General features: G+C 38.9%; 1 protein-coding gene across 1 annotated transcript in view; it reads right to left on the bottom strand.

Moving 5' to 3' along the window:
• The window catches only part of Cpxm2 (carboxypeptidase X (M14 family), member 2), a 134,890-nt gene that overhangs the window by 49,570 nt on the left and 59,164 nt on the right, over positions 1-26,156 (bottom strand). The window lies entirely within an intron of this gene.

The following is a 26,156-nucleotide window of genomic DNA, read 5'->3' on the forward strand; positions in this document are numbered from 1 at the left end:
ATATATCTTTTGGCAAATATATACAAAATTCTGTTAGTGTATAATTGGGAGAGGAACTTCTGTGTCATTTTGTCATATGTCATAGAATAGACATATGTTCATAAACTTGTGTGCAGCTGTAGTAGTGTTTTGAATTAACTGCAACTATCTGCAGTCATACCAGTAATATGTGAGAGTTCTAGTTGCTCCAAATTCTTCCCAATGCTTGTTATTATCTTTCTTTTACATCTTAGCCATTCTGATGGGTATATTCTATTATCTCATTGTAGCTTTTATTTGAATTTATTTGGAGACTAATGAAAAATGTTTTGTATGTTCTTTGGGCACTCAAATAATATCTGTGAGATGTTTACTCAAGTTCCCCCTCTTTTCAATTAAGTTGTCTATTTTCTAGTACTGATTTTCAAGCAATCTTCATATATTCTAGATATGAGCTAAATGAATATATATCACAAATATCCTAATTTGTCTTAATCTTCATTCTCCTTGTTGTACATTTTTAAGAATTTTTTAATCTTAAGATAGTCCAGTTACCATTTTTTCAACATTTTCAGTATTCATGCCCTTCAGTAAAATTTTGTCTGCTCCAAGATCATAAGATATACATCAACGTTTTCTACTAAAAGTTTCATTGCCTTACCTTTTACATTTAGATATGCATTCCATCTGAAAATGATTATTGTATGGTTTGATGTAGGGATTGATTATATTGTTTTCTATATGGGCTTACCCTTAACTCAGAATATTTACATGATTATTTTCTTATTGTACCTCACAGTCATGTTTGCCATAAATAATATGATTATACATGTCTAAGGACGTTTCTGGACATTCTATTCTGTTCCACTGGTCTATTTCTTACCCAATTCTAAGCCTGCCTTGTCTTAATTTCTACAAGTGTATAATAGATCTTAAAATCTTCCAATGTATGTTTTCCCACTTTGCTTTTTGCTTTTCAAAGCTACCATGATTATTCTTGGCCTTTTGTCTTCCCATGTAAGTTCTAAACTCAGCTTATTAATTTCCAAAAATAAAACCTGTATTTTATAATTGGGATGGCTGAATATATAAATCAGTTTTGGGAGAATTGACAGCATATAACATCTCATACATCCATCTCATCTTGTTCAGGTAGGTTTTTTCCCCAAAGGAGAGAGAAGAAGGGAATACAAGAAACAACACACAAGGAAATGCCCTGGCTTTCCCCCACAGCCATTCTCACCTTCTTCCCTCCCTTGTGAAAAAGAAACCTGAACCCCATCTCCTAGGACAGCTGTCTGCATATTTCTTCCAGAAGATATGCTATCTTCTAACAAAGGTATTACCTTTCTATGGATGCTTCTGAGCAGAGGAGAGGAACAGGTAGTGGTTTACATCCTCAGCACAAGGAAATTTAGAGAAGTAGTTTGTCTCTAAAAGGAAAATCTTAATTTTTAAAATACATTTTAGCCTCTTGGTTACATTAGTATGCAGATATATAAATATTTTTGTATGCAGCTTTTTTTGCCAAGTCATTAATTGATTCTCTTTGTGGATTGCTCTGGATATCTTTATGCATGTGATTATGTTACTTGAGAGTGATTGGTATTGTGCTTTTAATATTATTTCCAATCATTAAATGTTAAAATTTACTTTTCTTAATTTATTTTACTTGCTAATTTCCACCTATATGCTGAAAGAAGTAGCGGTAATACACAACCCTATCTTATTCCTGTGATTAATAGAAAAGTTTCAGTATATCACTATTAAAATCATATGCACAGTCACACATTTTAAAGCTACTGTGGGATTTAGTAAATGTACAACAAAAATAAGGGTATAAAAATGAATTCTAACTATTTTATCTTTAATCCAGCTTAGTTATTTACTAACTATATAAACTTCACAAACTACATAGCCTTCTTAAAATAATGATACCTACTGCAGTTATATGTTAATTTATAAATTAAGAGATATTCTAGTGTACTGCTTAAAACTTCAGGTCTTGAGGTCAAGAAGCCCAAATTTAAATTGCAGTTCTTGCACTTCCTAGTGCAGTTTGTAAGTGAGTCATGTGGCTTCTGACAACCATAAGATAAGGTAACACTCTTTTTCTTCAAGGCATGAAAATTGACTGAACTTATTCATATAGATTCTCACTTAGTGCCGTGTATGTAGTATCTGCTCTATAAATATAAGGTGTCAATAAGTACAACACTATCGTCATTCACATGCTGCCAAATGCTATGCCAACACATAGGATTTCTAACTAAGCTGCAGCATAATTCAGATTCTCCCTGCAGACACTTCCAGGGGGTGGATCATCAAGCTTAATCATTAGTGTCCTAGTAATAGGAACAATCTGTCAGGCCATAAAGAAATTAAAAATAATCACATCTAAATTAAAATGAATAAGGTTAATAATTCTGAGTAAGAGTAGAGATATTTGCCAATCAGTGAGATGCTATCTAAGGACTGACTGTGTCTTAAAAGTTCTATCCACATAAAAAGGTTTAAGCCATGTAGAATGTGTTAAATTCTGCTCCTAACCCTGCAGCTACTGCATTGCCAATACCCTGCTGGTCTTTGAGAATACAACAATAAATTATACATGATCCCTTTCCTCAAAGATTGTATAGGTTAATCAAGAAGCAAACTGGAAATTTCAAAAGTGGCTTAAGTGCTGTGATGAGTAAGCACAGTAAGTAGTGGGAAGATAAAGGGAGGATGCCCAGCTCGGAAGAGTGAGGGAGGCAAGGGCAGGTGAATGAGAGAACACAGTCCTCACAGAACATAAGAGCTGCATATTTTATTCTTTTGTGACAGGCACATCTTTTGTTATTAAAGAGCCAGCCCTGATGACTGGAGCTATAATGCCCCTGTTTCTTGCTCTCCTAATCTTCAAGGAAGGCTTGGAAATCACAACATTTTTGTGACTTTTTTCCACGTGCCTGAGAGAGATTATTCCACAATATAAAACCACCTTGATATTCAATTCTCTGGCACTAAAGGTTCTGACCAATGCAGTGCAGTCCAAGCAAAAAAGTGCTTGTGTCAGAAGTTTCGGGGCTGCAGGCAAAGGCAGAGGCCATGCTGACACTCCTTGGTTCCAGCCAGCTCCCTCACTTAAAAATGGAAAAAAAAAACAAAAAAAAAAAACCTTTGTATGATCACACTTCCTTCAAACCCAGACTTCCTTCAGGAAAACAGAGGAGGTGGGCCACAAAGAAAAAATCTGAAATATATTCAGCGTTAACTTGGTTTAAATAAAAACAAAAAATGCCCACCATCAACAAAAAGACACACTAAATGCTTATAGAGCCTTTCCCTAAAGTTCAGCTGGATCCTGGTTATATTACAATGAACAAATTTTATAAACCAGCTTCCCTTGTAAGCAAGCAAGGGAAGTCTTCAAGGGTAGTGGTGGGTACAGGGGCATGAACTCGAAAACACCAAAAAAAAAAATAAGTCAAGAATAGTAACTAATACCCAAGTAAAACAGCCAAGATTGCTTTATTGAAATACGCTGGCATTGGCAGAATAAAACATTAAACCTGGGGACCATCAAAAGCTACAAAGATTAACATTTTTCCCCAGGACCATCAAAGGGGCAAAAGTGGTCTTCCAACAGTAGTGTCTACCTGGCTCCCAACAGAAGCACGCATTAATCCTCCCTAAAGAATAGACTCATTTAGGCTGTCAAAGGTTTCACTAGGTTACAGTAGGAGCTAACAATGTTTAAAACATCATCAAACACATAACAAAACATTCCCCATGAGAAAGAGGCATCAGAAACAACATGTGACAAATATGGATTCCAAAGAATTTCGATTTTGGAGCTATCACACATATTTTTTATTTTAAAGAGAAAAAATAAAAATAACAATAAAACAGGGTTTCAAAACAGGTTAGTAAGAGTCACAATAATTAATACACTGCATATTATTGTCTTTGTAGAAGTTATTCAGAGTATAAGTTATAGGCATGATATCTTGTCCAAACAATTTTAGCACAAACCTTTTCTTCAATGAATGAGGAGAAACTAGCTATACAACTATTTTAACTATCTTGTGTATAAATCTATTTTTTTCTGTTTTCCTTTCTTTCTTTCCCCTTTCCCCCATCACAGTTTGTCTTTTCTTTTGAACAGCTTCTTCCCAATTCACAATATCTATTGCAAATTTTGGATCTTATTTACTGTTCAATTTCTCACACGTTGTATTCTCAAAGGCCAGCAAGATATCTCACACAATACAATGTCTGCCCATATGGTTTTGATTTATTCCACTGGAGGTTTTATAGGTATCATACACATTTTTAATTTCATTTATCAAATATTTATATAGTACAAATACCCTTCAACTTATGATGAAATTGCATACCAATATATCCATTGTAAGTTGAAAATATTGCACGTCAAAAGTACTTTCTAGGGGCTGGGAATTTAGCTCAGCGGTACAGCGCCTGCCTGGCAAGCTTGAGATCGTGAGTTTAATTCCTGGTACTGGAAAAAAAAAAGTACCTTTTATATACCTAAGCTACTGAACATCGTAACTTAGTTATACAACATACAGCAGAGAATCAGCAGTTAACCTCCATGGCTACGTGGCCATGGCTGACTGACAGCTGCAGCTCATTGCCTCTGCCCTGCACCATAAGATAACATCGTACCACACATCACTAGGTTTGGAAAAGCCCAAAATTCAAAATTCGAAATAGGGTTTATATTGCATAATTATTGCCTTCACACAATTTTGAAATTGTAAAATCATAAGTCAAAGCATTTTAAGTTGGGAACTATCTGTGCCTAACACATAATAGATGCATTTCCAAGCACTTTGCAAATACACTATTAACTCACTTTTTTCTCATGCTAGTCTTAAGGCATGGGTACTGTTATTCCTAATTACAGACGTAGAAGGAGGTCCAAGACTACAAAATTTGCAAGTAGTGAAACCAAACCTCAAAACTAGAGAGTCTGGCTCCAGAATTCTTGTTTTTAGCATGTTTAAAGAATAAAATATGAAATTAAAAAGTGCAATAAGAGATTATAAAAATAGCAGGTAGATATGAAAAAGACGTAACTCTTACAAATAAAAATTGTCAACAGAATTAAATACACAGGTGGACCAAAAAGCTGAATAAAAAAAACTGAAAAGAGAATTAGTAAAAAGGAATATAAAATAGAAAAAGTTATGAAGACTGCACTCTTAAAAGACCAGAAGTTAAAAACTCCAGAAAAGAATATGATTATGGAAGTAATCTAATGTATATTTCATCAGAGTGTTAAAGAGAGACCAAATAGAAAGAAGGAGAGAAGGCATTGGGGGAAAGTGGACAGAAATTTTCCAGAACAGAGAAAAGGTATGATGCCACAGATTCAGGAAGCACAATAAGTAACAAGCAGCAAAAAATATAAAGAAATCTATATGCAGTCACACTGTAGTCAATCTGAAAAACATCAAAGACAAAGATAATATCAAAAGAAACCAACATACTCTATTCCTAGTATAAGAAACCGAAAGAGTAAATAAGACCCAAAATATGTTAGATATTGTGAAAGGGAAGAAACACTGCTCAAAGGAAAGAACAACTGGGATTGGGGAAAGGAGAAAAGAAGGAAGGGAAAAGAAATATATATATGTATATACAGATATATATATACACATATATATATATATATATCTGTATACCAAATAGCTAGGATAATTATGCTACTAATTTCTATTAGTTCATTGAAAACAATGGTTTGTGCTTATATTGTTTGATCAATTTTGCATGCCTATATCTTGTAATCTGAGCAACTGCTTTGAAGATCACAATATGTAATATATTAACCATTGTTAATTTCCTATTATCTTGTTTTGAAATTCTGTACCATTATTTTTATTGCCTTTTCTCTTTAAAATAAAAAGTAAAATCTCATCAAATAGACTTTTAGAAAGCAACCAGGAAGACAAATAAACTAATCATTTACAAATTAATTAAAAATAGATTAATAGCAGACTGCTAAAGTACAAAATTAAAACTATGGGACAACAGACTGATGCATTAAGAGTTGGAAGAAAAACTGTAAACCTGAAAACTGTATTTCAAGAATGTCTGTGAAATAAAAGCAGTTTTAGATAATAAAAACTAAGAGTTTGTCACTATCATGTCTTCACTAAAAAGGCTTTAAAAAACATACAAGAATGAGCGGCAAGTCAAGAAATTAAAAGACTTTCAAGCAAACCTGAGAAAATACTCTACACATTCAAAACATATGTAAAAGGTATCATTTGGGTGTTAAATACTGAACTAAAATATTGGAAAATAACAGGATATAAATTGGGAAGGAACAAGTAATATTAATAGTAGCTAACAACTAATTAACAAAGGACACAATAATATTTATACTATAATATTTATTATATACCAGGCACTGTCCTAATATAAACAGGTACAGACATCTACTTATATATTACACACATGTATAGATGTACCTACACACATACATATAGATACACACATATACATAAATTATTGTACTATACTATTATGAGGTAGGAATTACTATTATCTACATTTTATAAAGGAAGAAACTGAGGCACATAAGTATTCAATAATTGTTCAGGAAGTGTTAATTTACTAAGATATTAAGAAAGTATTAACTTCCAACTTTGCTAAGTATGTTTGATAAAATTCTTAAGAGTAAAAACTGAAATAATTGAGTATATTACTTCAAATCAGTATGATGGAAAATCTGGGCCTACTATTTTTCAGTTACCTTTCCACCTAGACCCTTCTATGTGATCACCTTTGGAGCAGATATTTTATGTAGCATGATCCTGCACCTGACCAAGGCTGAACAGTCTGGGTACCTGACAGAAACTAGCCAGTCACAGTGGACTGTTCTATACTGCACATCTGACCCAAGTGGGTCAAGCTATTCTTTCCTGGGGTTCTGGAGTTGTGAATATGAGGTAGCTACAACCATAAGATGAAACCCTTGGGTGCTCATAGCAATTCCCCCTGCCTGATGTGGATGGAGCCACAGAGATGACTCTACGGAGAAAAGAGTGAAAGAGAAGTTCAAAGATGCTCAGAAGAGAGACCTTCAGAGTGGTTCCCAGTAGTTCTGGGACCTCAAGTTCCAGAGGAGAAGCCTGAGCCCCAGTTTTGTTCATATCCTTAGGCCCCTTGCCATAACCAGCATATTTCAAGATAGGCCTTGTAATGTTCACCCAAGGGAGTCCTGCTTGTGAACTATAGCCAAAGGCACAGAAACCTCAGGTGTGGAATTTGCTGGGTCTGAGTGAGACAGAGACTATGAAACCATTCTGCAGGGCTAAAAACTTTCGTTCTACAGGAGCAAAGCAGCTAAACCATTATGAGCTGCATTTTGTGTTTCCCACCAGAGACCCAAAGTGGTGAGGAGAGCACAGCAGTGGTCGGGAGTATGTAAGCTACTTCCGGTGGTTCCAATGCAGTATTTATCATAAAGGGAGACCATATCTGGTTCTAAATGATGTACTCAGAAAAGGAGGTACAGAGCAGTGAGGCAAAGGTATGATGCTGTTGTTGGCCCCTGTTGAGCAATCAGAGCAGACTGAGGGAGAGACAGATAAGCAAATGCCCAGCTACCCGGTCCCAGCCAACCTCTCCACTGAAGCCTGAGGAAAGCTTCCAAGTCAGGAAACGGAGAGTGCACCATTGTAATGGGGATACTAAGGAGAGCCAAAAGAAGCAGAGAAGCCTGGTCCCCAAAACTCTGTCCATATCTTTCACTGTGCTGACAAAACTGAGTACAGTTTGAGGACAGATGAGTATTAGTTCTCGGTCCCAACCACTGCCGCTTGCAAAAGTGAAATGAGATCATGTATACATGTGTCCCAACTCTGGTGCTCAGGAACAAAGCAGATGAAAACTAAAATCTTTAAGCTTGTAGTTTCTTGTATACATTTTTCTTTCCTTGAAAGAATAACTGCTTTCTACTAATAATTGCAATGGCATTTCAGTTTACCAAATGTGTCCACACACGACCTTCTTTAAGAATAAGACATGTTCGTCGTAAAGGGTTATACACAGAGCTACTTAGATGGGATTGATACAGTCCCATCTTCCTTCAAGCTTCTTAATAAAATAATAAGACCGGAAAAGGAATGTGTAAACACCAAACTGGAGTATTTCTGTGTGGGTCACAGTGATATTAAGTAGGCAGATACAAGGCTTTCCAAGTTCTCTAGAACTTTTGTTTCTGCTCAGAGCAGACAATGTCTCTAGGCCAGAGCTTCATGTGAAATAAAAGAGCAGTGCTCCCCACATCTGTTTAAGAGCACCTGCAATTTGGGTTTTATTCTTCTTGGGCTCTTTTTTTTATTTTAAAAAATAAAAGAAGGAAAACACATTAACAGACAGACATCCATTTACAAAATAGCATAAGAACAATACAAACAAAACAGAGTTACAGACAAAGTTGTAGGAAATTAACCATGATTGTTGTATTATCCAGTGATATTTTCAAAGTGGCTTCTCAAGAAAACAAATAGACACATACCAGATTGATCAAACAAGTAATCTTTAACTATTCCTTTCTGTAGAGCAATAGAAGACAGTAGTAGTACAACTATGTTAGCTATCCTGTATATACAGACTTACATATTTCCCCTTCTTTCCCCTCTTGTTCCCCACACCCTAGTTGCCCTTTACTTCTGAGCATTTTCCTTTCATTTCACAATGTCTATCATACCTCCTAGTTTTTATTCATTCTTTCAGGTCTTAACTAGTGAGACAATACGATGCTTACACATGCAGGTCTGATTTATTTCACTTATGAGTATGGTCTCTAGTTGTGACCATTTACCTATAAAAGCCTTGAATTTATCTTTCTTTATGGCTGAGTAATATTCCATTATATAAAAGCACCACAATTTTTTTTATCCAATCCTTTGGCCTCTTGTTTCAATCCATGAAGGTATTTGAGAGCTATATCAGTTTCCTGTTTCGGCTGTAACAAATTAGCTCAAACACACTGGCTTAAAACAACACAGATTTATTATCTTAGGGTTCCGTAGGACAGAAGTCTAACACAACTCTCACTAGGCTACAGTCAAAGTGTCAGCAGGGCTATTTCCTTCCTGGACACTCAAGGAAGAATCCACTTTCTTGCCTTTCTAACTGCTGGACGCCTCCTGAATTCTTTGCTGGTGGTGCTTTTCTTCTCAGCAAAGTCAGCAATGCTGCATCTCTGACCACTTTTCAGTAGTCATGGCTTCCTCTGCCCACAGCTGGAGAGGGTCCTCCCTTTTGACCATGTGATTAGATGGAGCCACCTAGGACATTCTCTTCGTTTAGGCTCCTTAATTCACTAACAAAGTCGTTTTGACCATGCAAGGTGACATATCTACAGATTCTGGGTACTAGGATGTGGATGTCATACAGAAGGACACATGCTAACATGGAAACTTCACCTGAACTCTAGCTTCATTCTTGGACTCTCCTGACCTTTTCTCTCTTGACCCAGGTCTGGTGTCTTGCTGGCCCAGCCACAATTGAGTAAACCAACGGTTCCCTAATTCCAGGGAATAAATGAGAGGCTTAGGTCTTAGCCAGAAAACCACTACCAGGAAAACTAGGTCACTTCACCCCCCATACAACAGTCTCTCTCAGATGAACATTAGAGTTCAAATAAACACGAAGGAAAATTTTCCCCACCTAACAAATCAGTTGTTGACTTCACAATCCACTTATCATAATTAAAATTTCCTGGTATTTTTCAAAACATGTGGCTTTTTCTATACAAGGCTAGAAGCCATATTCCTGGAAGAGGCACATTCTACTTTTACCCAGAGTCAGGCCAACTGGCAAGGACCAGTGGATCAAAATACCAGCCACTGGAGGCTTCTGAAAACCCTAGTCCCAGACCAAAGGTTTAATGTGCTCTCCTGAGCATTCTGCCAACCATGTGAGTATATCCCACAGCTCTGTAGAATTCAACTCTCCATTCTTTTCAGCCCTGGGTAGGAGCTACCAATTGTATCTGTCTAGGAAGAGACAACATGTCTACATATACAGCAATGCTTCTCAGCTGGGGATGATTCTATGTCCCTAAGGGACATCTGTCAATGACTGAAGACATTTGTGACTGTCATAACTGTGGGGGCTTGCCAGAATGCTACAGCTGAGGGGCATCTAGTGCATAGAGGCCAAGGATGCAAGTAAACATCCTTAAGCACATAAGAAAGACTCCCACAGCAAAGACTCTCCACCTTTAAATGCCAATGGTGCTCAAGCAGAGAAATTCTATCCTAAAAGCTTTGAATAACAAAGTGGTAACTCTTTGCTATATTTGCACAGAACTATTTTGAGGGAAGGGTAAATGTCACTGGCAAGTTATCAGTGAAAAAATTAAGGCACAGAATTGTCAGGGGTTATGACATTTTAAATACCAAAATGGATATTACGAGCTTCTTCAGTATGTTCCCGTTGATATCCCTAAAAGAACAGGAAGGATTCCAAAACAGGTATGTGATCAGTGAAAAAGGTAACAGCAAAACCAGTTTTCCAGAATGTGGCTCAGTGACCAGATAAACAAATGCAACAGACAACTGTTCAGTGAATAATAACTGACTTTTCCAAACTATATGAAGACAATTTATTTTTAAATACTCTGGACACCCTGGAACAAGCTTAGTTAACCCATTCCTCTGCTTACCAAAGCTTTGCTTCACAGACAGTGTGAACTGCAGCTCAGATCTCGCTCAGGCCACTGAAGAAGCCACATTTATTGATCAAAATCATTGTCAATACGAGAGAAAAGGAGTGTACCATGCACTGAGCAGGGACTCCCAATGGCTGTGCCCTGGTTATAGGAGCTTACTGTCTAGTGGGACAGGCAGAAACCGAATACTTAATTATGTTATTATACTACTGAACTACCATTGCAATATTGTTCAAAGGAGAAACACAGAGGTCATACAAACGGAGATGGAGAAGAGACTGGATTAAAGCGGGGTTGATTGGGGGAAGCATTTCTGGAGAGGCACTACTGGGCTGAGGCATGAAAATTAAGGAGGAAATAACCAGGTGAGAACTGGTATTCCATCTGAAACCAGAGAGAAAAAAAATCAATGACTTTTAGTATGAAAACGATAATCTTAAAAAGTAGAATTCAAAGACCCAATCCAAAAATGGGCAGCTGATATGAATACACACTTCTCAGAGAAAGAAACACAAATGGAAAATAATACATGAGAAAATGTTCAACATCATTAATCATTTGAGAAATGCAAATTAAAACAACATTGAGATTCCATCTCACCCCAGTAAGAATGGCTAGTATTAAGAAATCAACCAATAACAAATGCTGGCAAGGCTGTGGAGAAATAGGAACCCTTCTCCACTGCAGGTGGGAATGCAGAGTGGTGAAACCACTGCGGAAATCAGTTTGGAGATTCCTCAGCAAGCCAGGTCTAGAGGTCCCATTCAACCTGCCTATTCCCCTTCTGGGTATTTTCCCAGAAGAGTTGAAAACATCATATCGCAGTGATATATGTGCACCCATGTTCATAGCAGCACAATTTGTAATTGCTAAATTGTGGAAGCAACCCAAATGTCCATCCACCAAGGATTGGATAAAAAAAAATTGTGGTATATTTATATAATGGAATATTACTCAGCTATAAAGAAAAATAAACTTGAGGCTTTTATAGGTAAATGGTCACAACTAGAGACCATACTCATAAGTGAAATAAATCAGACCTGCATGTGCAAGCACCACATTGTCTCACTAGTGTAAAACCTGAAAGAGTGAATTAAAAACTAGGAGGTATGATAGACATTGTGAAATAATAGGAAAACCCTTAAGGATAAAGGGCAACTGGGATGTGGGAAAAGAGAAGGGAAAGAAGGAGAAATTTTGTATATATGTATATACAGGATAGTTAACATAGTTGAACTACTGTCTTCTATTTCTTTGCTGAAAGAAATAGTTAATGATTCCTTGATTGATCAATATTGCATGTCTCTATTTGTTTTCCTGAGAAACCACTCTGAAGATATCAATATGTAATACAACAAGGATTATTAATTTCCTACCACTTTGTTTGTAACTCTGTATTATTTGTGCTGTTCTTTTGCTATTTTGTAAACAGTTGTCTGTTTGTTAATGTTTTCCTTCTTTTATTTTTAAAATAAAAAAATAAAGGTGATAACATAATAAAAAAAGTAGGCAGGAAAAAGTGGGCATGAGATTAGTAAGAATAACAATAACAATACAAACAGAATTTCTTAGAACTGAAAAATATGCATTTTTATATTTTAAAGTCACATCAACTGCCAGCTATAATAAGGCACAACACTGTCCAGTTTTTAGTGCAAAGGATATGTAAATAATCCTAAAAGATTAGGGTTCAATTCTGAGGAAGAATAATTCAATGGCTCGTAAGTAGGAATGTTCTTATACCACAATATTGTAACACTTATGATAAAGAGGCAGTGGAAAAATTTTCAAAATTATGACAGATAATAGGTGCAGTTTTCTTCTGGCATTATAAGAATGTTTTAAAATTGATTGTATGATGATTGCACAATCTTGTGAATATACTAAAAACTACTAACTTGCTAACTGGGTGGAATGTATGATATGAGAACTATACATCAATAAAGCTGCTTAAAAATCTTAGGGAAAATTATTTCCAAACTACCAACCTACAGTCATATCAACAAAAGTTCATTTTCATTCAGAGAAGTCAAAGTTACCTCCCACACTCCGTTTCCAGAAGGCATGGAGTGCCAAAATCAAGGAGAAAACAGATGTGAGATCTAAGAAAAACAATATAACTCAAAGAAGAGGAAGAATTCTAAGGAGAAAGGAGGTCAAGAGCCAGGCAGGAGCCCTGGGAGTCAAACAAGTTCAAAGGCCGTAAAAGCCAGAGGAAAACTGCAAGAGTCAATTGCTGGTATGTGATATATATATTCTCAATACATATATTCATATAGAGATGAATATATACGCATATATGAATATATTTTATATATTGATATATAAATATACACAAGTGATTATGTATACACAGACTGTATTTCCTCTGAATATATATTCTTATATACATGTTCATATACACATATTTACATATATTCACAGATTTTTCAGGTCTACCAGAAATCTTTGAAAGGATTAGTAAGAGGAGCCCAGAAAACCATTAAAAGAAGAAGTTATTACCTCCAGTAAAAGCAAAAATGTTGCACAGCAAAAAAAATGTAATTGCAGTATACCAAGTGACCCAACTATAAATAATAGTTTGATAATGATAATGACCATGATGTAAAATTTAATACTGATTTTACAAACATTTATAATATAACTCCTTTGGAAGGATGAAAAAATACGGACAAAAACAGAGAGAAAGAGCTAGAGATAAAGAGTGACAGAGGAAGAGAGAGAGGAAGAGTAAGTTGGAGGTAGGTCAACAAGAGTCACAAGTTCTCCCCTTTCATAGTTGGAAATCACTAGATAATAAGTAATTTCAAAGGTTAAAAGAAGCCTGAAAGCATTTTATCCAGAAACATACTCATAGCTAAAGGATTTGCAATAGTTACCTTGGGAGATGAGGAAAGAGGACCGAGGGGTAAGAGATGGAGCTACTATTTTTACTTCTCTGTAGTGGTATTTGGCTTTTGAATGCAAAATCATTTGTTAATTTAAACCCATATACTTACTTCTTATACTTAGTTCTTATTTTGCTTCACTCCTCTGACACATCTTCAATTTTCCACTCATTCCAAGGTCATTTTTTTGTAAGACATGTGAAAGTTGAGAACAATTTATGTCTCAGTTTTAAGTCAAATCAGCACTAAAGAGCAGAATTTCATCTTTATTTTTAAGAGCTCACATTTTACTATGATACTCTGGAGAGAACGCTAGTGGGATTTTATGAGTAAAGCTGGAAAATACTCAGCTTCTTCTCCTGTTGCCCACCTTGTTTTTGGCTTTGTTTTCTTTGTTTGTTTGTTTGTTTTTTTCCGGTACCAGGAATCGAACTCACGACCTCGTGCTTGCCAGGCAGGTGCTGTACCACTGAGCTAAATCCCCAGCCCCTCCACCTTGTGTTTTAAAGGTGCTGCCTATGGCTGCCCTACTAACTGCACTACAGTTACTTTTTAGATGGACTTGAAAGAAAAACTGGGTATCAGAAGGTTGTTTAAAAAGAAGAAAACTGATGACTTCTGTGAAATTTAGCAAATGTTTTACATTTCAAAAATGCTTAGAAAAACTATGGTCTCCATCGTTCCTTCAATATAGACTGAAGAGAGATCTTGGTAGAAAACAGGATGCTCCCTGCTAGGCATGAAAGATGGTACCAAGTGATTAAAACCCACACCATGAGAACTGCCTGACCTCAGGGCCAGCTGGGGCACTGAGAGGGAGCAAGACTGGCTCCTGACAACACATGGAGCCAGACAGCCTTCTGCAAGCACCAGGCACCTTGAAGAGCAGCACAGCTGGCCTCAGAGAAACCCTGCTACCTATAGTATCTGTGGCCACTGTGGTTCACTGTGACATGTGGTTGATATAGTTGATAAGCCCTCATGGCAGAGGCATCTTAATGAACAGTTTACAGCACTTGCTATGTGTTATGATTTGGATTGTTTTACATTTATTTTTCATGAATACTTGTTTGTAGTTCATAATGTTTACATTCATCTTAGACAGTAGGTATGTGCATGTAACACACCTTAATTCTTCCTTCTCTTTCCTCCCCTCTACTGTCTCTAAATGTCCTTCACATTTGCAAAAGATCTATCTCCCTGCTTTCTATTGCCTACCTTGTCTATCTTCTGTTTTTTAAATTATTTATACTTTGTTTCTCATATAACTTCAGCTATTTGATATTTGAAATTGTACATCTGATTAATTTCACTTAACATTATGTTGTCAAGATTCACCCGTATTTCTACAAATGATTCAAATATATCCATTATGCATATCTCTTAATGGAAACACAGGCTGCTTGCAAGATTTAGCTTGTGAGTTGCGCTGCTATACATAGGTGTGCATGTATCCCTGTGCATTTTAACTCTTTTGGGAAGATACCTAAAAGGGGAATAACTGGGTTGAGTGGAATTATGTTTTAGGTTTTTAAGGCATCTATATACTGATTTCCATAGTGGTTGTACCAGTTCACAGTCCCACCAATGATGTAGAAGGGGTTTTTTCCCCCACAGCTGCACCATTTGTTACTGTTTAATTTTTGATGATAGCCATTTTTTCTTGCATAAGATGGAATCTCAATGTTCTTTGAATCTGCATTTCTCTGATGGCCAGAGATTCTGAGCATTTTTTATGTATTTATTAAACATTAGCACTTCTTCTGAGAATTATGTATTCATTTCAGAGGCCCATTTTTTGACTGGGTCTTTTACTTTGGGAGGGATCTTACTCTTTTGAATTCCTTGTAAATTCTACATAATAGTCCTCTGTCAGAGAAGTCGCTAGCTTTTCACTCTGTTGATTGTTTCCCTTACAGGGCAGAACCTTTTTATTTTTTAATTTTATGGAAAAAAAGGTAAAACTAAATTTCATAACAAAATAATAAGAGAAAAATAATAACACTAAATTTACTGGCAGAGAAAAATAGGCAGAAATCTCGAAGACATAGATGTAGGCAGTGACTTCATGAACAAAACCCAAACTGCAGGGGAAATAACACAAAGAATCGACAAATGGGATCTCACCTTAATAAAAAACTTTTTCACAACAAAAGAAATCACCAAAGAGTGAAAAGACAACACATAGAGTGGGAAAAAATATAGCCAGTTGTCCCACTCAAAAGACATATCTAGAACATATAAAGAACTGAAAAAAATCAGACCCCCTCCAAATTCAAAGACCCAATTTAAAAATGGGCATCTGAGATCAATACACACTTTCAGATGAAGAAATACAAATGGCAAACAAATACATGAAAAATGTTCAACATCATTGGTCATTCAAGAGATGCAAATTAAAACAACACTGAGATTCCATCTCATCCCTGAAAGAATGACTATCATCAAATATCACTGGATAACAAATGTACCAGTGTGAAAAACTGAACAAGTAAATAAGATCCAAATTGTGTGATAGATATTGTGCACTGGGAAGAAACTGTTCAAAGGAAAAGACAAACTGTGAAAGGAAAAAGGGGAAAGGAAGAAAGGGAAAAAGAAAAAATATATATCTATGTATATACAAGATAGTTAAGATAGTTATATAGCTAGTTTTTCTTAGTTCTTTGAAAAGAAAGTTTTGCACTAACATTGTTTGGATAAGATATCATGTGTATAACTTGTACTCTGAATAACTGCAAGGAAGACAGCAATACACAATGTATCAGCCATTGTAACTGTCTTAGTAACCTGTTTTGAAACTGGATTTCACTGTTATGTTTAACTTTTTTCTTTTTAAAATTAAAAAAAAGTGAAATCAAAACCAGAAAAAAATGGAATAAATAATTCCAAGGGAGGTCTGCCCTTTTAAAAAGAGAAAAAAATCAGACAATAAGACATTACATCGCTTAATGAAAGAAAAAGAAGAAAGGGAGCACACATATCTAAAATGAAAAACGAAGAATCTTTGAGGCAATTTTGCTGAATCAAAAATATGTGTGAAAATAAAAATTATCTATGGCAATAGAAATTGTCAATATTTACCATAGAAAAGACTGACAAGGGGGCTGGGGATATAGCTCAGTGGCATAAGCGCCTGCTTGGCAAGTGCAAGGTCATGAGTTCAATCCCCCGCACCGCAAAAAACAAAAGACTGACAATCTAAACAGATTGAGTACCACAGCAGAAATAGGCAAGCCATCACAGGTCCCTGCAACCTCAGGCCTGCATGTAATTAGAGCAGGGAAAATGAAGGAACCTTCCTTTGGCTGGAAGATTGGACATAAAGACCAATAAAAACTGCCTGCAAGAAAACAACTTCATCCTAACGTCATATATGAGTATTGATGCAAACATCCTTAACAAAATGACAGCAAATAATATTATTTACAATTTCTCAGAAAAGATGAAATACTTAAATGTGAATCCAACAGAGTATATTGGGCTATAAACTAAACATAATAAAACTCTAATGAGAGAAACCAAAAAGATTTAAATACATGGGAAAATACTCCATGCTCCTGGATTAAAAGATGCAACATGGTAACGATGTCAATTCTATTTCTCTTAATTCACTGGAAAGAAAGGCTTGTGCTAATATTCTTTAGGCTATTAAATGCCTATATCTTGTACTCTGAGTAACTAAGTTAAAGATAACAATATGCAATGTCTTAACCATTGTTACCCTTTTATTATCTTGTTTTGAAATTTTGTTTAATTTTTTCTCTTTAAAATAAAAAAATAAAAAATTTTTTAAAAGATCTCCATTCTGTCTGAATTTACATATAGGTTTACCGCAATTCATATACCACTCCCAGAAGGATTTTTTTTCATAGATATAAATAAGTTGCTCCAAAGTCAGTAGGCAAGGATCTAGAATAGCTTAAAACAATTTTGAACAGAGTAAAGTGGGAGAAACTAGTTTACCTAACTTAAAACATTATGCAGCTACAGTAATCAAGACGATGTAGTAATTGGTTTCAATCTTTAGCATAGCAAAAAACAAAGAAACAACAAGAGAACAAAACCAAAAAACATGTGGTTTTGGTTGCTTGGTAAACACACAGATCTGTAAAACAAAATAAGGAATCCAGAAGTAAACACACACAGATATGAGCAATTGATTAACAAAGATGCAAAAGTAACTCAATAGTGGAAGGATCATGTTTTCAACTAGTAGCCTTTGTAAACATGATGTACACCTTAAGAGACTGATTATGTTAATCATGTGAAATTCCAAGATTTTTGTAGAGTAAATGGTACCCCAAGCAAAATTTTAAGAAAGGGAATAATTTTTTAAAAGGTGAGTAGTTTAAATCACAGTGAAAGAACTAAAGCTGGGGGAACGTGAGGTAGAGTCTGAGGTAACCCTGGAAGCCCATGCACTGGGATTGCACAACCTCAGATCTTACTGCTCTTTGAACCCTCTCTCCCCACTTCACAAGAGAAGAGGGCTGGGGATTTAGCTCAGCGGCACAGCGCCTGCCTGGCAAGCGCAAGGTCATGAGTTCGATTCCCAGTACCAGAAAAAAAAAAAACAAAAAAAACCCACAAGGGAAGGAATCTCCCCAAATCTTCACAAACTACCACCATCAGCTTCAGCAATGACCAAAAAAAAACTGGCAAATGGGCATAGGAATCAGGTACGGACTGAGCATCCCTAATCTGGAAATCCAAAACTTGCAACTCTTGAGAGCCAATGTGACACTACAAATGGAAATTTCCACACCTGTGCTCATGGGATGGGGTCATGGTCAAAACACAAGCACACTCAGAATACTGTGTGATGAAACTGCCTTCAGGCTATATGTACAGATGCATATGAAACAAAAATGAATTTTGTGTTGAGACTTTTTTTCCATGTCCAAGGTATCTCATAATGTGCATGGAAATATTCAAAAATTTAAAAAGAACTCAGAATGTGAAACACTCTGGCCCCAAGCATTTCAGACTAGAAACTCAGCCTGTCATAGCACCACGAACAGTCCCCACTCTCCACTGGAGATCAGCACGAGTTATTGCCCCCCTCCATACACACACACAGGCAGGGAAAGCAGTGCTAAATCCCTCTTTAGTCAGACAGAGGAAGAGTCTCAAGGCTCTCTCATTTGTAGGCCAGTTCTCTGTTGGAACCCTGGTATAGCTGCCAGCTCTTCCCGCCCATCCATCACCTTTGTGACAGAGCTGCGTTCTAGCAGGATCCTGCCAAAGGCTGAGTTATAAGTGTGGGCAGAACCGCTAGTCCCAAGAGGTCTAGACCTGCTTTCAGAGGCTTCCATAAACAATATAAGAAAGTTCTACCTTTTATCTATCAGTATGGGCACCCCAAACAGCAAGAACATGAGTGAATCTCTCTCTCTCTCTCTCTCTCTGTGTCTCTCTCTGTGTCTCTCTGTGTCTCTCTCTTTCCCCCTCTTTCCCCTCCCCTTATTCTCTCTGCTGGAGCAGTTACGTGATTCTGCCACATTCCCAGTAACAGCCAAATGTTGGACTCTGTATAAAACATCAGCCCAGTGATTTATTAGATTTTTCACTTTGGACAGTTACCATGGCTTTTTGAGAATGCAGGAGGGAATGTTATAAACTTAGAAATACTATCTATTTTCCATTACCTCCAATAAAAATGTGTACCAGAAAAATGGGAGGGAAAATATCACTTTGGGGGCCAAGATGTAATAAATTAGGGTAATAGGTGAAGCAGGAAGACCCACTGCAGAGAACTCAAAGTAAGAAGAAAGTATTTAAAGCCCCCAAATCTGGTATAGTCACTTGAGGGATCAGAAAAAAGGAACCAAGGCAGTGCTCCACATGAACACTAAAGAATGAAGAGCAAAGTCTGGCCTCACTCCTGTCCCACAAGGAGGAACGGCTGGCGTGGCTCCTGCCCCACACCTGGCATGCTCTGCCCACAGCTACAGAGCTCCAACGTGGCATGGCTTGCAGCAAAGAGCTGAGGGCTGGGGCTCAACTGGCCACCACGGGTCCTCTGGGGGCCTTAGGCACTTTGTATTTGCGGCACGATTGGTTTTCTATTGCTGCTGCAGATTTAACTGGTTTAAATACCACAAATGTATTCTTTCACAGTTCTGGAGGTCGGAAGTCCTCAAATCAAGCTGTCAGCAGAGCCGCATTCCTTCTGGAGGCTCTGGGGGAGAATCTGTGCCCTTGTCACCCGTCCTTGCTTGTGGCCCCTTTATCCATCCTTCATGCCCACAGTAGGGAAGTCCTCAAGCTGCAGTCCCTCCTCTGCCTCACTCTTCTGTATGAAGACCCTGGTGATTATGCCAACCCCAACCCCACAGCTCATCCAGGACCGTCTCTCTAGTGTAAAGCCAGCTGATCAGTACCTTCCTTCCATCTTCCACCTTCATTCCCCTCTGCCCTGTCAACTTGCATATTCACAGGTTCTGGGAATTAAGACACGAGGGAGTACTACTCTGCTGACCATAGCTACCTTTCTCTGTAAAACTCATGCCTCATAAGTGCCTTGGTATGAAGACATATACCAGCATTATATATTAAAATATTTTCTTCTGATTTTAAAAAACTTAAATATGTCATGGATTTCTAAAAGGTCTCATTATCCTAAGAGCCATATCCCCTCTGTAAGGCCCCTGGCCCCAGCCTAGAAGCACCAGGCCAAGCACACACAAGTCTAACTACAAGTGTGTACACTCACCCAAGCCTCTGGCCCTAGCGCAAACCCTGAGCAAGAGAAGGAGAGAGCATACGGAAAAGGAGCAAAAACGTTAAGTATTTTTGCTAGCACACAAAGCAAAGTTATACCATGTTGCTACTTGGACTTTCTGAGTTCCAGTTCCCTCATCCACACAATGGGGACAAGAGAGGGCCTACCTGGCAGGGTCACCATAAGGATGACATGTGGTAACACAGGCAAAGTGCTCAGCACCCTTGACCTAGGAATTCCCTGTGCTTTATTCAAAGAAATTTCCTGTCCACCAAGCGCACCTCACAAAGTAAAGACGTGTGATGTGAGAATTTTCACCACATGGTTCTGCTCAAAGTCTTTCCTTGTATTCTCTGGGGGTGCTAGGAGCACTCGAGGCCCAGGGTGTGGGGAATGCACAGGGACGCCAAGGCAGGGAGGGCAAGGTGTGCACTGTGCAGAGAAGAGGCAGCTCATGCTAGCTCCGCTCTGTGTCCAGATGTGCTCAGGGCTGCCCACGGGCATTGTGTCACACACTGGCAGGAAGCTGAGAAAGCCAGTGGTTCCTCTTCTTTCAGTCCAGGAAACTGAGGCTTGGAAGGTGAGATGGTCACCCAGACCACCTGTTTACTCAGGGCTTATGGCAGCTGCCTCTACAAGGAAAGGCAAGAGCGAAGGCTTGGAGGCAGGAGCACGCTTGGGGTATCTGTGGAACAAAAGGGAGGCTCCTGCGCTAGGAGTGCAACGAGTCCGGGGAATGAGGTCAGACAGGCAATGGGAGCCAATTCAGACAGGGCCGGTGGGTCAAGAGTAGGGGCATAGTGTGAGCTGACCAGAGAAAGTGGTCTCCTAGCAACAGTCATGGCACTACCCAGGCAATCACAGCTAGGACACAATGACTCCTGAATAAAGCACAGTGACACTTCCTACCAGGAACAAGCTCTGCAGTCATTTCCACCACAGACATGTGACCATCTGAGAAAATATTCCTTACTCATCAACACCTAGAAGACAGGTCACACGAACCATTTGTGAGAGCTCTGTTTAATTTCCAATTTCTACCCCCGCATAGTTGAAAGTTAACATAAGATAGAGAAATAATTGTATGGCTGAACTTCTAGTTGAACTTCAGGATGTTCTCATTAACTCTTCTATTGCATTTCAGACTGCTATTCAGAACTGACAGTTCTCAAAGAGGTTAGAAAGGAGTTTGGAAACTTCTCTCACCCCAGCCCTGCACAAGTGCCAAACATTTCATTTCACCCCAAAGCAGCAAGATGCAGCATGACACACTCTAAAAACACACACCCTGTCTCCCATGGTGACCACCGAATGATCAAGGAAGCACTGCCAGCCTCCCACTGAGCTCTGCTTTCCCATTTCCCAGTACCCTTCCAAGCTCCTGCCTGGGGCCTCTTCTCCCTGCACTCCCTACAGGCTGTTGCTATACAGGGCCCAGACCCACTGAGGGTACCAGACCATCTCAAAGAGCCACTGTCCGCCCTGGCCAAGCCTCCATACCTTTTAAGCCTCGTGTCACCCAGGACCCCCTTGAACCTGACCTCCAGCTCTAACTCCTGCTCACCAGCCCTGGACCTCGACCCCCAGTTCTTCCTTCTAATATGGTCTGTGCTGTAGCAATGCTGCAGGTACCCCCAGCACCTTGACCTCTACCAATGCGACTGCCTCCACTCTACCGCCCCCTAGTGCACAAACCTCCAAGAGTGCCCGAAGTCTAGGACTTCCTGACACCCACTGAGCCCTCTTTTCAGCTGATAAACTCCCTAGACTTTTTCTCAGCATGGACCTTACACTAAATTTCCAATCCCTAAACCTGCCACAGTTGCCCTCTGAAGAGGACCCTGTCTCCTCTTTCCCCAAGACTATAAACTCTCCGGTGTGAAGGCCCTACACTCCCCTGAGACCTTGCCCGCTCCTTGTCTCAGGGAATCAGATCCTCCTCCTTTCCTCCTTCACTCATGTGAGCCTCATGGCCACCTCTTCACCTCTCCGGCCACCAACCCAATGACTTCCAGGACAACATCTCCTGCCACCTGTATTGTCCCTTCAGTTGTCTGGTCAGGATGAAAAAAAGAAACTCACTTTTCCTGGCCTTGGGCTCCTCCTAACTTGGATGCCTCACCCTTCTCAAAGACACCCACACCTGAGATTTTTGCTAAGATGGTCCTTCTCCAGGGGCATGTGAGCTTTCTGGGGCCTGCTTAGACTTGCCGCCCTAGTAATCTTAGGTGCAAAGCCTGACTCATCACAGGAGCTCCATTCACGCTCTGTGACTGCTACCCAACTGCTCTTCACAGCTTCAGCCAACTAACCAGCCCCACTATCCCCCAACCAGAGGCTCATCACTCAAACTGCTGCCTTACTTGAAGGATGAATCCTTTTCCCTGTTAAATAGTGACGATTTAAAGCATTTGGTTATTTTAAATTGCTTGTGTTTCTTCCAATTTAGAAACATCTACTCACCTCAAGCAGAGTAATTTACTTTTCAGTCATCACATATATCTAATATATTTTCGGGCCCTGCGCTCTCTACCATTAGTACTTAAGGAACCTATTGTTGACATGTTTTGGGGTCACATTGGAGTAGGTCCTATTGCCTCATCATTTTTCATACCTCTGGGAAAAATGGGCTCAGTTACCAAAGTGGATCAGTCCCACCTCCCATGTAGTCCTTAGTGGAGACAGCTTTATGCCATGAGGCAAGACACAATGAAACATATCAGAGTTCTTCTTTTCATTCTCCCTGATGAATAATTTGACTTGAAATATATTTAGATATTTTTAAAAATCTTACTCATTAAAGTAATTCTATCCCTTGTTCCAGAAGTCTCAGATATTCCTATCCTAGCTAAGCCAAGGAGAAATTCTGTGTACTGTAATTTCTTGGTCACTTCAAACTCTCTTATGTTTCTAGCTGAAATATAATATAAAAATTATGACTATCTTCCTTTTGTTTCTTACTTCAGTAATAACCTGACTACTGGATCTTGAGTAACAATGGCCACACAGGTTAATATCTTTTATAGTTTGTGTCTGGATGTCTCCCCAAAGCCTCATATGGTCAAAGAGGGCAGGCTTTGCAGAGGCAGCTGAATCTAGAGTTTGTGATTGGTTTATTGTCTAGTGCTGGGATCAGGAGCATGGGTGCCACACCCGCCCTAGGGTGGGTAGCCTGCATACCCCATAAGGGAGGAGAAGGGGTTTGCTCTCCTCCTTTTGCTCTTGTTGTTCTTGGTATCTTCTGCTGCCATGAATGGTTGCCCGTCAACCATGCCATCCTGCCTTGGAGTCAACTGATTACAGACCAAAACCTCCGCAAACTGTGAGAGGAAATAAACCTTTCCTTCCTTAATTTTGGCATCAGTTATTTTTGTCTCAGCAATGAGAAAAGTAAGACAGTACCCATGCATGAAGGGGAAAAATCTCTGTTTTTGTCCCCATGTGGATAACCTCAAACCAATCTTTACCTTCATGCTTCCATTTTCCTTGAGTAATCCAATTTCTCCACCATTTCCCCCTAAAATGTATTTAGCCTTTCAGAATTTAAACAGTAAATACAATGATCAAGGTAGGAAGCCACTGGTGAGAGCATAACACATATCACAGAGCAAAAATTGACACATATGAACACATACATAATGCTATTGAAAAGAAAAGCAAGTAAAATACTGTCCACAAAGCAGCACAAATAGATACCCAAAGGTTCTCAACATGCACAATTATCCCAGGCCTGGAAATTTATTTGAAGGATCAAATGAAGAAAAAAAGTACAAAAATAGTTCTTACAATATGATATGTGATAGAAGGAAAAAATTGGGACCTGTGATGGAGGAGACATGGCTGAGTGAATTATAGGCCATATGAAACCTCCATCACAGCATGAAAAATGTTACTGATATATTCAGTTACAAATAACATAATTGGATATGTGATATGATCCCAATATGTAAAAAATCTGTTTGTATGAAGACAGTAGAACCATGCATAATATTTTACAGTGCTGCTAGATGCTACAGTGTTGCTGACAATTGTCACTATTTAAGCATGTCCCCTTTGCAGGGACAACGGCAGGTGGTTAAATGTGAGTACAGATGCCAGGCTCCTATTTCTTATGCCAGTTCATTTATTCATGTTCACCTTTCCAGAAATTAATATTAACCTGAGCAAGTTACAGTATGATTGGATATGATTGCCAGCAGGTAATTAGTAAACACTGAGAGATGCCAAGAAATGTAATTGGAAACTATGGTAATATACAAGAGGAGACAGGGGAGCGGGGACAGCTTAGCTCATCCCAGTCTCTGCCTGCCATTATCCATAGAGCTTGAGCCACACGGTTGAAGGCCAGCCTCCCTCTGCTTAGTCAGCCCTGGGCTGAGGTAGAGAGGGTAAGGTAAATGGGCCCCTGACTACCCAGAGTCCCTATTTTAGGTTGTATTTAGTCTACCTGTCTATGTGTGTGGGATGCCTATATGTGGAGGCATACACACATACACAGTGTAATTAAAAACTATCATGAATGTTTATATTTAAAATAATTATTACAGTGAAAAACACAGTGCCATTAATTCTCCTCCAAATACCTCTGCTTCCCTTCAGACACACTTCTCCCCTCATTCTTGCCATTTCCTGAAGGAGTTCTGGAACTCTTCTTCAGAAGTGTCTTTAGCTGTCCTGTTGTAGCTGCCTTCATGTCCTGAATTGACACAAAATGTTTACCTTTCATGGTTATTTCAACTAAGAGGAAAGGCCAGAGGTTGTACAGGGCGGGTGAGTAAGGTGGATGAAGACACACCATAATGATTTTTTGAGGCTACCTTTCCACTGGATGGCCCTTGGTCAGAGCACTCATGGCATGTTTGACCACACCTCATAAATACACTCCCCAAAGAGGACTTCCAGAACTGCTTCAGAAAGTAGCAAGATCGATGAAATAAGTGTGTATGAAGTGAGCAGCAGTATTTTGAGAGAGATTAGTGGCGATCAATACTCTATGTCTGCTCCTGTAATCAATTTTTTTAAAATGTAAACATTCACCATGTATTTTGATCACGACTTACGTTTTTATGGTCATAAAATACACATAACACAAAATCTACTGTTTTAACCATTCTTAAGCATGCAGCTCTGTGGCTTGGAGTACATTCACAATGACTTACAATCATCACCACCATCAGTCTCCAGAATTTATCATCCCGAACAGAAGTCCTGTCCCCATTAAACCCAAACTCTCTATCCTGTCTCCTGTCAGCCCTTAGCAGCCACCATTCCATTTTCCATCACCAAGAATGGCTGCTCTTCATCCTTCCATAAGTGGAACCATATAGTGTCTGTCTTTTTGTGACTGATTCATTGCATTAGCACAATGTCCCCAGTGTTCATCCATATATAATAGGAGTCAGAACTTGCTTTCCCTCTAAGCTGAATCATGCTCCACTGGTAGGCAGTCACCATGAGATGGAGATCTTCAGGGGCATCAGTGTCCCCTTTTCGTACTGCCAGCAGGTCATACTGTTTACTGACACAATCCTGACCCTAAGCTCCCTCTTGGGAAATGGCCTTCTACTTCACTCTCGGCCTCAGGCTGGGCCATGCCTCGCCCGTGCTACCTCTCTTGTGGTCATTCCTGCAGGAAACCGCCAAGGTTTCTTGTCCTACTTCTCAGAACCTGGGTGGTCCATACCCCCACGACTGTGTGTGCCCTATTGCCCAAAGTTCCTACTTCAGGTTGTGTTTTAGTCCACCTGTCAGGATGCCCATATCTCACCATCGGTGCAGAAGGGGAGCCACTTGCCTAAACTGCTTTGTTCTGATGACACCTTTGCAGACTCCACCTTACCTTCCAGGTGGGGCCTGCTTTCTG

This window comes from Chinchilla lanigera, unplaced genomic scaffold (genome assembly GCF_000276665.1).
Source record: "Chinchilla lanigera isolate Chin_1 unplaced genomic scaffold, ChiLan1.0 scaffold00076, whole genome shotgun sequence".
NCBI lineage: Eukaryota > Metazoa > Chordata > Mammalia > Rodentia > Chinchillidae > Chinchilla > Chinchilla lanigera.